Genomic DNA, 7,939 nt, shown 5'->3' on the forward strand with positions numbered 1-7,939 from the left:
GCAGGAGAGTATCTGAGAACAAGTCTGGGCAGTGTCAAATGGCCCTGTCTCAAAAATGATAAAAAATAACTTAGGCTGACATTTGGATGATTCTCTTAGCCACCGTGTCATAGATGGCTTTGTATGCGACTTCCAAGTTCAAGCTGGCCATTAAGTAATACCCCAGGCTCCGTGGTACCTGCCGTCCCTTCCTTTTATCGTCCTGAAGGGAGGCAGTCTCAGTCTCCACTGCTCCATCTTAACCTTCCAATCAAATGAAATAAAGAGCTACAAAGTCCCAAGAAAAGTCAGAGAAGGCACTGAGCTCTATTTTTTTTTCCAGATTCCCCGAGGCCTTCGAAGCAAGTGCTAACGATCACGGCCTAAGGTTTCTTAATTCCACATGAGTGATGATGGTTAAGCAAATTAATTGTAGCCACATTTTCCACAATTGCACCATATTAGGGGACCAGAGTCCCTGAAGCCTTTCTAGACTAATGGATTTGGACAGTTTCACAAAAAGTTTTAGAAGTTTCTAACAGCATTCCCCGTGTCAGGCTGAAAGCACGTCACTGAACTGTCTGTCAGTTCCAAAGGATCTTAGAGAAAATGCAGTGAGTCTGCTTTTCCTGTGTGCAAGCTGGGAGTGAGAGTGGAAACTGAGGCAGGCTATGGCTCTCCTCGGTGGGTTTCCATGTGTGTAAAGGAGAACAAGTTGTCCTCTGACCACTGTAAGCCCCTGAGACCCAGAAGACAGATTATCTTACCTGCATGATTGCAGGAAAACTCTGTCTTTACTTCCTGTCGGTATTTAGCCTATTGAGATTTTATTATTCCCCTGGATCAAAGACATTTCCCTGATCTACTAGCTATAATGAATATTATTCAAAATAACTTTTATGTAATAATTATATTGATTATCATTATTACTACTTGCAGGTCTTGCTGGCTGTCTACTCATGAGCACTATATGCTTGCACTTTAAGATCTACTTCCAACAAAACTTAGTTACACTCTCCTCTGCAACTTTGCCTAAGTCAAGCCCAACTAGGAAGTTTGGGGAAAGCTGTCCCTGATGTCCAACCAAACACCAGATGCCTGGGTGTGGCTTCTGGTGGGTGTGGCTTCTGGCTAGCATTCCAACTTTGCTCAGGTTCCACGTTCACTGAAGGTGCTGTCCAGGAATGGATAGATAACCAACGTCCTTCCAAATGGTACTCTCGCCTCTCAAAGCTCTTCCCTCTGTCTTGAGTTCTATCAGAAACATTTGGATAACGCTTTCTTCAAACCTCTAACATCCCAAGATTACTCTTATCCTTTATGCCCTCAAAAATATGTCTGTCTTCTCAATAGTCAAGAAAACATTCACAGCCCAGCACATAGCAGTGGAACCCCTCATGCAGTGATGTGTCTCTTGTTTTCTCAGTCACATCTTGCACTCCCTGCCTCCAGGATCATGCACAAGCCCAGGTCTGCAATGTGGCTTGTCTACCCCATTGTCCCCTCCAGTAATGCATTTGTTTTTAACTTTATCCTTGATGTCTGTCTTCACTGGACTTCAATCACTCAGTCGTTGAAGCCCTCCCCCATTATGAAATCCTTTATAACTTGCTCCATTATTCTTTGTATACGTCCACTATGCTTCTCCTATTCCATTGGACTGAGTGTTCATAGCCTCGCGCATGCGCTTCACCCTTCCATGCATTATCATTACTCCTCCAGGGTTCCTGTCCCAGACAGTATTCTAGATAGTTATTTAAAAAAAAAAAAAGGACTTAGTTCCTTCTCTCACAATGGTGGGTGATAAAATATGTTTAAAAGGTTGTGTGGTGATGTAAGTGTAATAAGGAAGTTCAAAGGGCAGAGGCTAGAGAAACCCTGCTAAGCTGGGAATTGCACCCAGCAGTCTAGATTTCCAGGTTTTGCTGCATGCACACAAACTGTTCCCGGTAAGCACCTCCCAGCCGAGGCTTCCTCTGTCTTTGCAAAGTTTTCTATAAAGACTGAAATAAAATCATTTTCTACTTGCTCCACTAGATCCACTCGGATCCCTTTCCCCTGACTTGCTTCTTGGGAGGAGGCAGGGATTGAGTCTAAGGAAGGTACCCGTGACTTCCTGGCCTTCTGGCACCAGTGAGGTTGAACCAATGAAAAGCCCAGTGTGGAACCAGAGAGGGTGAACCGCATTTCCTTCCCCCAAGCACAGGTTACCTGAGGCTGGCAGAGTCCTATGGCTGAAGGTCAGTGCTTCCTGCAGGGGTTCAGGTCATCTCTATGGCTGCAGGTTCTGCTCACTGCTTCCTTCTCTGGCTCCTTAGAAATTGAGGCTAGAACAGCCCCAGGGTGACTGTCCCCGCGTTTCTCCCTGCACCCCACTCTCACCTTCACAAACAGCTCCTCAAATTACCCAAGTCAAGTATGCCATCTGTTCCCTGCCAGGATTCTGAATGATAAAACTGCTTTTCAAATTTTCAGTTGCTGTCTGAATGCGAGCTAGTTCTCATTTATCTCGGCACAGTGCTTTACACAAAGCAGACTGCTGCTATTAATAACAAAGTGGAATGAACGCATGCAAGAATGAATGAGTGATCCTCTCCTCTTCTAGAGATCCTGCCCTCCTCACCTTGACTAGATTTTGCAAAGACTGTGGGGTTTCGTCTGGGAGGGTCCCTGTTCCCCTAGTATTGGGTTACAGTGGCTTCCTACAAGATTGAAATATTCCATCCTGCACAGAAGCTCTTTAAACAGGAGGGTAAACAACCCAAAATAGCTTCCGGAGGTTCCTGAAACCCACCAGATCCACTAGGTCCCTCCCTACCAGAGTAAGCAATACTCTGTAATACTCCCTACCAGTATTGGTTACTCCTTACCAGAGTAAGCAATATAAGATGCAACAAAACCAAACAAAAACAAAAAAACAAAAACAAAAAAGACTCTCGGACTAGACTAACTCTGAAGGAAGCACAGAGCAGCTGAGCTGGGCTGCCGGAGGAGGTTTAGACCAACGGAGGCAGCTGGGAAGGCCACTATCCCACAGGCTGAGCTGCCCGCCAGCTGTGCAGTGTGCTCCAGGCCCCAGCTCTGTGAGCTGCCGCGTGCAGGGGTGGGCCTTGGCGGTGCAGCTGTCTTTCAGTCATTTCTGCTCCTGTAAGTGACCCTTCATCCGTATTCCTGAAAGTAACCCCAATCACACTCATTCATTCACCCAGTTGGACTTTGGGTGTACTTGTACTTTGGTCTATTGTGGGCCCCTATCTGCCTATCTGGGGTCGAGAGATGCATTACCTCCACAGGAGGACTGCTGACGCTGGGCATTTTTGTGTCCCCAGTGGTTTCATATGAATGGGTTGATTTGACTAATCAGCAGTTTCTAAAGACACATCTTTCTTCCACAGGATGGTCTTTTACCTGTGGATGAAAATATAGATGACTTCCTTATTCATAATGTTTTTCTCTTTAGCATAAATGCTGGCACATAAATCAAAACCAAGCTGATTGTTTCCTCACTAGATTGGAAAGCAGATATCTTTTAAGGACCAGGAGCCCAGACTGGGGCCGTGCTTTCAAACAAGCTACCCTGTGGGCATTTTACACAAGTAAAGGCCCAGCTAATACTTGATTAAAGAATAGCCTAGACCAATGGTCTAACCAAAACTGAAAAAAAAGAAGTCCCCAGCTCGATAGTTACAACGAGCTGAAATCATGACCAATCAGCACTTCCTGCCAAATAAATCTTTTCCCAGCAATCGTAAACTACCCTCCTAATGAATCATGAATCTCCACCTAAATGATATAGAAAATAAGGCTTCTCCTTTTGTTTTAATATGACAGCTACCAAGGTTGATGGCTTACAAATGAGAAACAGACCCACGGGAACTGTCTTTAGAAAATATACTTTTGAGTCAACATGTTTAATAGTGTGCCTTGGCTTGGTACTAAGTAGGTATTATTCATTAGAAAATAATCGTGTAACTGGAATTCTTAATTAAAACTTGTGATGAGAAATGAATCTGCTTATTTTGTAATTATGACCCAGAAATGCAGAGCATATTGGAGTAGTTTATGAGCACAATTCCAAAGACTTTAATATAGTTAAAGAACTCATAAGGTTTTTTTTTTTTAAATCAGAAATACAGAGGAAAATACACAAATGTGCACACTCGCAGGAGACCCACCCATACAAGATAAGACTGGAAAAGTGAACTGTCTGTGTTAAGTGTAACAGGTCAGCAGTCAAATGGTTAAGATCTTCCTGGCCATCCCTCTGGACCTTTCCAGAAAAGCTCTCAGCCAGCATTTTTCTCTGTTTGTTTGTTTGTTTGTTTGTTTGTTTTTTAGCTTTATAACAGAAAAGCAAAATGTCCATGGGGTTTTCTTTAAGTTCTCCCTTTCAGGCTTCTCTCAAAAACATAAGTTCCAACAGATGCCAACACATAGTGAAATTAATCAATAATGTTTAATAAATCAATAATGTTTAAACGGAACTTGATAGTTGGGATCAACCTGACGAGAAAGTTTGTGATACAAAAAAACTTCAGGTCTGAAGTGGTTTTACTGTTGACTAGTATCCAGCTGTGGGTTCAAAGACCACAGGTATCTTGGGGTAAGGGAAACTGGGGAGACTGCTCTATGGTACCAAGGTTTAGACAAGTGGTGTGTCTTCTGAGACTCTTTAGGGCCATACTTGAAAGCCCTGTAACTGACCAGTGGGAGAGGGCAAGCCTGTCCAGTCACTGACTAGTGGAGGTAGTGAAGGCTGGCCCCTCATCTGTATCCCCTCCAATCAGCAAGGCAGATACCCACGGCACAGGTTTACATGCCTGTTAGCAAGTGAGCCGATCGTCCTTGCTGCGGCATCAGCATTTAACTGGGCTTTGGGATTTTTGGACAAGCCTATTATTACAGCTGAACACTAATAAGGCTTACTATTGATTTTTATAGCAGAGTATCAATTTCTTCCTGTCCCCCATTCGGAATGCCTTCCCTCCCTCACATTTTAACAGTGTAATTTGTAATAACTCCATATATCTGATGTTAGGAAGCTGTCTATTTCTCACCCTGACTGGAAAACAAACAGAAAAAGCAAAGCATGCATTTGGAGAGTCTTTATTTGGAAAGATATAAATTACCCAGAATCCTATTCTGTTTTGTTTATTTGTTTTGTTTTGTATTTTTAGCCAGTAGGTGGCTCTAGTGGCTTCTGGCAATGAACCACATTTTGTACCTCTAATGGCTAGACATTTCTATAGAGAGAGAATTTGGTGATGTTGAAATGGTCCGGAGAAACACAATCCTGTGACCCTAACCATTAGCACAGACACTCACAGCTTAAACAGCAGGGTTTGTTTTACTGTAGATTTGCATGGGTTTAAATAACCCTTTTCCTTATAGCTTACAAGTGACTCAGACAGGTGTAGGGATGATAGGAAGTGTATAATGTACAGATACAGTGATGCTTAATGCTCATCTTTTGTCAGTCTTCAAAAGGACCTGGCAATATTAAAAGCTGAGGGCTATGCATCTGTCTAGTGGGGGAAAACAGTGTTTGAAACCCTCCAGTGTCCATGCAGTGACTCCTGTGAAAGCATTAGTACAAGTAAAGAAGTAATTGATGATTGTTTCCAAAAATTCATAGTGTATTTTCTTTACACAGAGCGAGTGGCTGAAATTATTCATGCTAAGGTAGAGTAGTAATCAAAATAAGGTTTTTTTTTAAAGTACATTTTTATCATCCCAAATATGGGCATGGCTATGTGCTACACTAGCGTAAAACAGCAATAGAAATGAATTATGTCAGTAAGGTCTTGAGGCTTAAGATTTACCATGATAAATATTTTTCATTAAAATGAAATATCTTGGAAGAGTCACTTTCATATGCAAACTCTTGACACAAGGAGGCCAGCTGTGTCTATGCAGATGCAGAGACGTGGGTCTGTATTATTAATGATTTATCATGTCATGGAGAGCTTAGATTAGTTTTGAAAGCAATCCCTTGCCACAAAAGCACTTTCTATAACATTCGCGTGTAAGGAGCAGGGTGCGTGCATTCCAAACTGAAGTCATCAGAGAAACTGCCTCGCTCTTTGAAATTCCAATACCTTCATCTTTATATTTTAAACCATGAAAATCTCCATCCTACATTGTTATTCATGGAAATTCATGCAAAATGTTGTTCCCATCAGTTTGAATCATAGGATGTATTAAATTAAAGAATTAAAAGACATACCCCCAAGGACATAGGAGTAGAGATAGATTTAAACAAAAAAATCTATAACACACCCATTGAGTCCTGAGCCTCACATTTCCTGTGAGTTTGAATTGAGTTTCTGATCCAACTCTGTAGCATCCCAAAATCATATTGCTTTTGTGATATCTAGAAAAATATTGCCTAGTGTTTACTCCGTGCCTGCTGTACTCCTGACAAGAGGTTAAATATGTCACCTGTATTATAACTTCCAGTTGGACACAGAAGCCATGTAAATTTTTTTTAGCATGCTTGTTTTACAAATAAGGAGACTGAAGCCCACTCTGGTTAAAAAAATTATCCAAATCACAAATCTACTTGGAAGTGGTTGGATTTGAGTGAAAACTGTATAAACCCCAAACACTTCATTCTCAGCCATTCAGACCTCTCTAGTAAGAGGAAGCACACAAATCCTAGTTACAGCTGTGACATTAACCAAATCACTGAAATTTCTTTCTTCTTTTTAGTTTTTTTTGTTGTTGTTGTTGTTATTTTAGGTTTCCACGCCTTTAATACGATGTTAATAATAGTATTTCCCTCATAGAATTGCTGCACACTAATATTTTTGAAATGCTTAGAGTAGATGTTAAGAATGATATTTGTTTAATAGCTTTAAGTTCAATGGTTTAATACTAATCGCTTTATGGTTAAGAAACTGCACTATTTGATAATTGATACATTTTACTGAGACTCATACGCAGAGATTTTTCTATAGATTTTAGATACCTTTAATACTTACAATTCAATTGGAAAGGAGTTCTTACTTATCCTGATGGGAAAACCACACAGAGAATGCCGAAGTGTATTTGCTTCAGAGCGAAATAGACAGGTAGAGTCGCTCTTTGGGGGAGGGGGATGAAAAGAACCCAGAGCATCTATCCAGTTACTGACTCATCCCACTTAGCAAACCTCCTCAGTGGGACTTTAAGAGTTTCGGGCACAAAGTTAGTGCCTACGGGGCAGTACTAAGGAGGGGTATCGAATATAGCACTAACGACCCTTTCTTACCTGGCCCAGAAGAGAGTATGATACTTGCAGGCTCCAGTGTCATACCTGTTCTACAAGTATTTACTGAGTGTGCATCCCAGACCTGGGCACCAGGTCTATCCAGGAAAGGAAGAGAAGAACTCTGGCCCATTGACAAGTGTCCAGTTGGGAGACATTCAAAACAAAATAAAGTAAATAACATTTCAGGACAGAGAAGACAGTCATTCAGACCCATACAAAGGATTTGTGGGCTGAGGGGACTCTTGACACCCAAATGATTTGTTATTCAATCAATAAACCAGAAATGAAGCTGAACCACTTTCTAGGGTACCAGAGAAAGCAGGACCATCAGGAGAATGTGCCCCAATGGGAGACAGTGAGAGGGAGCCAACTTTAGTGCCTGGAGTGCAGGGTGGGCGTGGGCGGGGTGAGCTGGAATTGGCAGGAGTTAACAGGATTACAGAGCAAGCCTGACAGAAATGATGGGAATCACAACCACAGCAATGGCCACTGCCTGAGCCTTTCCTTGGATGTCTTTCTACTGAAGGGTGTCATTTTCCTCTCAACACCACCCCCACTTCCACCCCCAACCCCCACCCCACACACAACACAGACACGGTAAATCCTCAAGGGTAGTCTTTGACCTTTCTTCCCATGTCATTCTCTGGCCTCTCCGCCGCCAATGAAGCAAACAGAAGGATGACTCTGAGGTCCAGACTGATATTTAGA

This window comes from Apodemus sylvaticus, chromosome 5 (genome assembly GCF_947179515.1).
Source record: "Apodemus sylvaticus chromosome 5, mApoSyl1.1, whole genome shotgun sequence".
NCBI lineage: Eukaryota > Metazoa > Chordata > Mammalia > Rodentia > Muridae > Apodemus > Apodemus sylvaticus.